We start from the raw sequence: 6,963 nt of genomic DNA on the forward strand, positions 1-6,963 counted from the left end.
CCTTTTCTCCTTAACCAGACTACCCCTACGCACAGGTAAAAAGTGGCCCCAGAGAAAGAATTTTACCAGCCAAATCTCTATCATTTTAATATGTCGTCAGTCCCACCCAAACTCTTCAAGTCAAGCTCAGGGACAGATCGGTGTGACTTACTCATGTTCTCTTGTAAGAACAAAGAGTTTATTTTTTTAATTAAAGTGCTCCCAAGATATTTCTTATTGTTATTGGAGAAAAGAGGCTGAACCAGGAAGAAGTCTGCGCTTTACGGGGAAGGCGATCGCTCCCAGGGACCCTGATTGCTCGTGGCAAAAATTCCCACAGGTTCAGAAGCATTTTTTAAAATGTTCTCCATCGATCCCACGAAAGCCCTGGTCCCAGCCCATCACCAGATGCGTCTGAAAGCTGAGTGATGAGTCCTGCTGAATGAGGGCTTGTACCTTTGTTTGGATCTGAGCCACCTTCTGACAGGTTGCTCTGTATCGTACCAAAAGCATCCCTGTGTAGTATGCACATTCATTGCCGGCTGGGGTTGTCTTATTGTGTTGAAAATAAACAATAAATGACATTAATGATTTGCCCTACAACACACACTGGCAGCAGCATTGCCGTGGAAATGGTACTTCAGCACTTGACGGGTTCATTTTCAGTTGTGCAAGTAAAAGTAATTGAACATATGTAAAAAACCTGACACTGGTAGGACAAAGCGCATCTGAATTGTCTCCTAAGGGTGGTCCTGGGACAGGTAAGCCCATGCGCACAGCGAGCTTACGGTCGTATCCTCCAGAGCAAGCTCTCGCACACCGGCACACTTGGCGTGTCAGTGCAATGTCAAACATAACTTCAGCAGCTCTCTTCAGCGCTAACTCGGCCAGAGAGACACGGCTGGAGGGGGGTGAGAGCAGAGGTGCGGTGCTCAGCGCTGCACCACGACCGTCGGCCAGAGCAAAGCTCTTTTCATGCACATGTGTGCATACAAGGCAATTTCATATACACATAGATGGATAGGGACAGATTTTGTACTACACCTTGTTGGGGTGAAAGGAGCCTCTTTTTGAGAACTCCATTGCCGGACGCTACCGGGCAATATTACAGCAACTTTTTACTAGGAAAAACTCCTCAAACTCTTTTCAAAGGATCCATAAACTTATTCCTCCCACCATTTAACTTGTTACTAAGCAAGAGAAAAAAAACCCACCCACTCTAATTCAGCACAGCTCTTGCACACCCATCTGTGTATTTTACTCATAATACTCAGTGCTGTTGAATTCAAGCACAGGTTTAACACGTAACTTACAAGTTATTCCCAGAACTGAAACAGTTGTGTGGACTTCCTTGGGCTTCAGAATAACTCCTTCATAGAAATGCCACAGTCAATCAATTAAGAAAGCTAAAAGTAATCAGTCACCCACGGTTGATTGGATTTAGCAGTTGCTGAATGCTTTTTGTTCTTGGATCAACTACACCCACTTTCAAAACTGATTAAAATTTTTTGATGACCTCTTCCACCTGTTCAGGATGATAACCTGGCTCCAAAACTAATCAGCTCCAAAACTAATCACCCTCAAAACCCTGGGTAAGTCAAAAGTAGCCCTTAGCAGGCTGCAGCCTGGTGTGAAGACAAAAGCAGGTGAAAAGTGAAGCAACACTTGTGTAAGAAACATTTCTAGACATCAGTTTTTGAAGCCAGTTCCGCTTAGGAAAGCCGTATCCTTGGGCACGGGAAGAGTGGAGATGCTGCCTGCAAATACTCAGTAACTGCCAGTGGCTTAGGCTCTCCTCCCTGCTTCACCCAGCGCCGTAGTGGGTGTGCACAGAAGTGCACACGGTGTGAAACGGCGTCATCGTGGGGGAACCTTCAAAACTTGAAACAACAGAAACTGCACTGCTGGTACTTCTGAAAAAATAACAGCCAGCTTTTTAGGTTGCTTTCCCCTCTGTGAGTGGTCAGCAAGGTCAGCAAAAGACCCTGAATCCTGGCTCTGCCATTCCCACGGCTCCTCCAGGCGAAGCTGAGCCGCTGCTGCCTGCTTGGACTGTTGGGTAACTGGGAGCATGTCGCGTCCACGTGCGCCTGCCCAAGCCTGAAACGCATTTAATGGCAGAGGGGGCTGTTTAGTTTTCCATTTCTTTCCTCCACCTGTGGATACTAAAGATCAAAGGTTGGTGAATGGTAGATAGATGTCCTGCCTCTCCAACAACCATAGTGGAGCCCACTGGGAGAGTCTGCAAAAATGACAAAAAAGGTCTCCGAGGACGCCTTGCAATCCTCACCGTTTGGCCAAACAAAACCTACCTGCCACCGTAATATGAACCTGAAAACAAAGCTGACAAAGAGAAGAGTTGCGGGACTCCACAGAAACCTTCCTGTCTGTTGTTGGATACCATTATTTCATGTTGTTAAATATGTACTTCAGATACTTGCATGAGTAATGGCCACATAAAAAAATACAATAGACAAAAAGACGAACCTGAATGTGCTATCGCTACTTGAGTCATTGCCAAAACACGCTTTAAAGTATATTTTCTGGTGAAAAATATAAACTACCTTAAAGTTTCATTTAGCTAAGGACTAGATCCTTAAGCTGATGCAAATCAGGGCAGTCCCAGTGAAATCAGTTCGTGCCACCTGCAGGACCAGATCAACTCATTTATCCTTATTTTCTTATTATTGTCAGTGTCACCTTTCCTAGGCCTTTCACATTACGCTGCTTCAATCAACCCAGCAGCCTCTTTAAGTGTGGAAGAACATCATCGTTCAATTTTAACCTCGCATTTTTTTCCAGGAGCATTTTTTCCAAGGGAGTTTTAACCAATTTTTCAAAAAGGTGAAAGTAAATGCTCTTTAATACTTGTCATATATTGCGAATCTGCTGGCTGGAAAGTCCCAGGTAAGCTCTCGGACACAGGTTAATCAGGTAAGCAGATGAGCCGGGCACTCCCCTGCTTCCCTGGGGATTCTCGTGCTGAATTTCTAAGTGTTGAGTTTCCAGGTGATCCCATTGGCACGTGGCAATGAGACGGCACCGAGCTCCATAGCTCTTCTGAAAATTTGAGGCCAGAGTTTTTAAGGGACTTTTGGATTTAAGCCTATTGAAAACTGTCTCTCTGATGCCCGCTCACCTCCCAGAGCTTTGCATTTTCAGAGCACGTATGACTTGGCCAGCCACGGTTGCTGAACAGCCTAAATGCTGATGCTGTCCCGCAGCTAATGACCTTTCCCCAGCCTTCAAATGAGCAGAAGCTCAGAGAGCATCTCCCAGGACAGGGGACACCCGCCCGTCCCCTCACTCGCCGGAGGACCCTCCTGTGCCTTTGACCCTGCTCAGGCCAGGCGACAGGAGGCCCAAGGTCAGACCACCGGTTGCTGGTGAGGAGGAGGCAAGACACCACCTTTTGTGAAAGCCACCATCCCGGTAAAATTGTGAGAGAGGGACTGATCGTGAAGGCCACGAGAGGCAGGAAGGAGGAAGGGCCTGCACGGGCAGGACCTGCCTCGGGCAGGTCTCTCGGGGAGACTGGCTCCGGGCAGGGTTTGCAGCAGGCTCCGCGGCGTGAGAGGCACCAGAGCAGCACAGCAGGTCCCTCCATAGCTTTCCAACCTCTCTGAGCTTACACGGCTTCTTGCTGCGACGGTCGGCTTCCGAAAAATCCCTCCCCCACGCGATTATGATGGAGACGTTTTGGGAGCTTCGTCAGCAAGACACTTAATGCAAGGCTGAAAATCCCACCGGGAAGCGGGAGCTCATTACGTGAGGTGCTGCACCCCTTGGCTAAGCAGCTCCAAAGCATCATTAAAAAGTTGGCAGTAGGCACCTACCTGCACCTGTAATTGCCTGACAGCCCTAGACTGCCCGGCCCCGAGATTGTCGTTATTGACCCCAGGGGAGGCAAGTTTCCTCGGTAGAAATGGGAGGAGAGCAGGGCTCCCGACGGTGGTTTTGTTCTGCTGACCAGCGGGGTTTTTTTATTTTAAAAACAGTCTTCAAAAAATGAATACCGAAATGCCTGAGCCCATTAATTCGTTACAAGATTTTATAGAACAGAATCATGAGTAACTATAAGAGCACTATAAAAACAAGGATTTCATTATCTTTTTGTTGGTCTGGTTACAGGCTAGTAATCCACAGCAGATTACTGGAATATAATTGCCCTATATATACATATGTATAAAAGTAAGTTAGTGTAGCATATTCCTGTGGCTACTCTCTCCATCCACCCATGGAGAATACGTTTTACTAAGCTGATTGGAACGGAATGCTTTAGGTTTTAATTTTATTTTTTAAAGAAAACGTCTACATATTCATGTAACTTTCTCAGAGGTTCCTGTAAACAAAGAATTATGTTCGGGGCCGCTGCCAGAAATAAGATATGTCAGAGGTCTGTAACCCATTCAATAGAGAATCGGTCAATGGCCCAAGGGTACTCCCTTGCAAGGGAAAGGGTAAAATAACTGAGGTCAAGGCCTCAAACGCAGCTCTAGTTTTAATCGTGTTGTTGATTTAGAGCATAACATGCTTTTTTTTTTCCTCCCCAATTGTCAAAACCCATTTTGTTTTTCTTGACATTTCTAGAACGGCCCCAATGTCTCTAGATAAACCATGCCTGTTCCTCACACTACTCCACGCTCAGCCCATGGGCAGCTACGTACATCATCGCTGAGATGCAAATATATAGGCTTTATACGTAAATAGAATCACCTGCCTCATGCTACTGTATAAATACGTGGAAAGAGTCAGGGGCAGAGAGAGAACAAATGTCTTTTGGGTAAGGAAATATTTCCGTAAAATCCATATACTTGGAAGAAAATGAAACCATCGGGGTAAAAAGTTTTGATAGGATGATTTCGTAGATTTGGGAGCTAACAGGGAGAAAGAGCAGAGAACCAGAAAGAGAAGGGAGAGTAGCCAAGTGTTCAACCTGCACTGGACATTGTGAAACAGTTGTTTCTTAAAAAGATGTAAAGGCTTTGCTTTCATTTCACAATAAAACTAAATCATTCATAAAACTTTCTCTTTGTGCGTGTGAAACACAATCTGTTTTTCCAGCCATGACACGTTCTCTCTTAATACACCGACTGGCCGAATAAAGGCACCAGAGAAACACCCAGCTGGCTGGCTGCTCTCTCAAGGACAAAAGGACGCAATGAACTTGCTTTTAAAATACAATAAACCCAGTGCCATCGGCGGGACTTTCTTGGGACCAACGCTGTTACGACACAGTTCTGCTGGCTTCACTGGAATCTTTCCCAAGAAGAATTTGGTTCAAACTATTTTTCAAATAGGCAAGTCAAAAGCTTAAGCAAATTTCTAGAAGAGCCACCATCCTTTCTGCGGTACCTCTGAACTGTGTACACGTGTAATTCAGATAGTTAAAGTGCCAGAAACTCTGTATATCTTAAACCAAGCAGCAGCATTGTAAAGAAGCGACGGTTAAGGACATTAGACCCTCGGCACTCAGACTACGCAGCACGCGCCCATACGTGTGTTACCATTACACGGCAACATCCTTCACACAACATCCACTCTCTCGGTCTCTGGCTTGGAGCCCTTGTCACAAAAACCGTCCCTCTCCATTTTCTGCTGCTCCCGACACTCTCACGCCTCTGGTTTGCACTTCATCCCTCAGCTTCTCCCTCCTCTCCCTCCCGCTCCTTTCACCTTCTCCCTCCCTGGCCACGAGTCTCCAGCACGAGCCCGCCAACCCACGCAAACGGAGCCCACAAGCAGAGCAGCAAGTGCAGTAACTCGGCAGCAAGGTCACGGTTCCCACATTAGAGGGGAAATCCTGGCCCAAAGGAAGCCGCCGAAACTGTGGGACTTCTGCCAAGGTGACGTCTGGCCCCTGGCAAGGTCCGGACAGCGGGAGACAGGGGAGGGAGGCAATTCCCAGCCGATCCCAGGGGTGCAAACGAAACAACATCACGATCCTGCAGGTTCTTCTCAGGCACGGCGCCCATGGATGCTACCTGGTCTCCAAGGAAAAATCACTGAGATGGTGAACGAGGTCGGCCTGACCGCAGCATCCTTCCCACGTCACACATACTCAGCACACCGCACAATCTGTGACGGCAACAAGAAGTAGTAACGTGCTTTAAGGTACAGGTGGGAGTTACGCAGTGTCAATGAACTTCGGGAGTGCGTTCCTGTGAAATCTGCTGAAGAGAATTCATCCCTTTGGGGCAAACACCAGGATTATTACTCCGAGTTCTGTATTCGTACCTCTTGTGGATAAACGCTAAATAAAAACCCATGCAATAATTAGAAATAGTCCATTTCAGGTTTGTACAGCAACTACTTTATTATTTTCAAATGCAAATGTTTGCATTGTTTGCTATTTTACAATTTTACAAACTAGGTATAAAAGACCATAAATAAATGACATAAGTTATGTGTACCTAAAATCCATGGAGGGGGAAAAAAATTACAAATTAAAACAAAATAGAAAAATCTCTATATCTAACCCAGAGATCGTTCAAATGCACGAACCAAGAAATGCTGTTAGATTTTTTCAGTATGAACTAAATTATAATATGCCTCATACATTCTAATTTTAACCACAGTCCTTGCATATTCCAACATACTTGCAGTGATACAAAAAAATAAATGCACTCTCTTTTTATTTGTCTGATTAGTATTTCAGATTTTTTTTTTTTTCTGGTTATGAAAATGTCACATAAAAGAAAAATACTGCTTTTTAAGTCCCGTTTACTGGTTACTTACCAGCCTTTTGTATTTTATACATATATATTTTTAATACATAAGATCCATCACAAAGTTAGTACAGCAAGAAACCCGGACAAACATCAACCAGTGGTGCGTGAGCAGGACAAATTCTTAACAAACAGAGGCTTATCATGCGAGAGACAGTCCTGGTGACGACCTCTTCCCTAACGGGAAGCAGCGCCGCGGCACTCGCTTTCCTTTCGTCCCCAGCTCCGTCCCCAGGACCCGCCGCCTGGGGCCCCG

This window comes from Aptenodytes forsteri, unplaced genomic scaffold (assembly GCF_000699145.1).
Source record: "Aptenodytes forsteri isolate BGI_AS27 unplaced genomic scaffold, ASM69914v1 Scaffold296, whole genome shotgun sequence".
In the NCBI taxonomy this organism is placed as follows: domain Eukaryota; kingdom Metazoa; phylum Chordata; class Aves; order Sphenisciformes; family Spheniscidae; genus Aptenodytes; species Aptenodytes forsteri.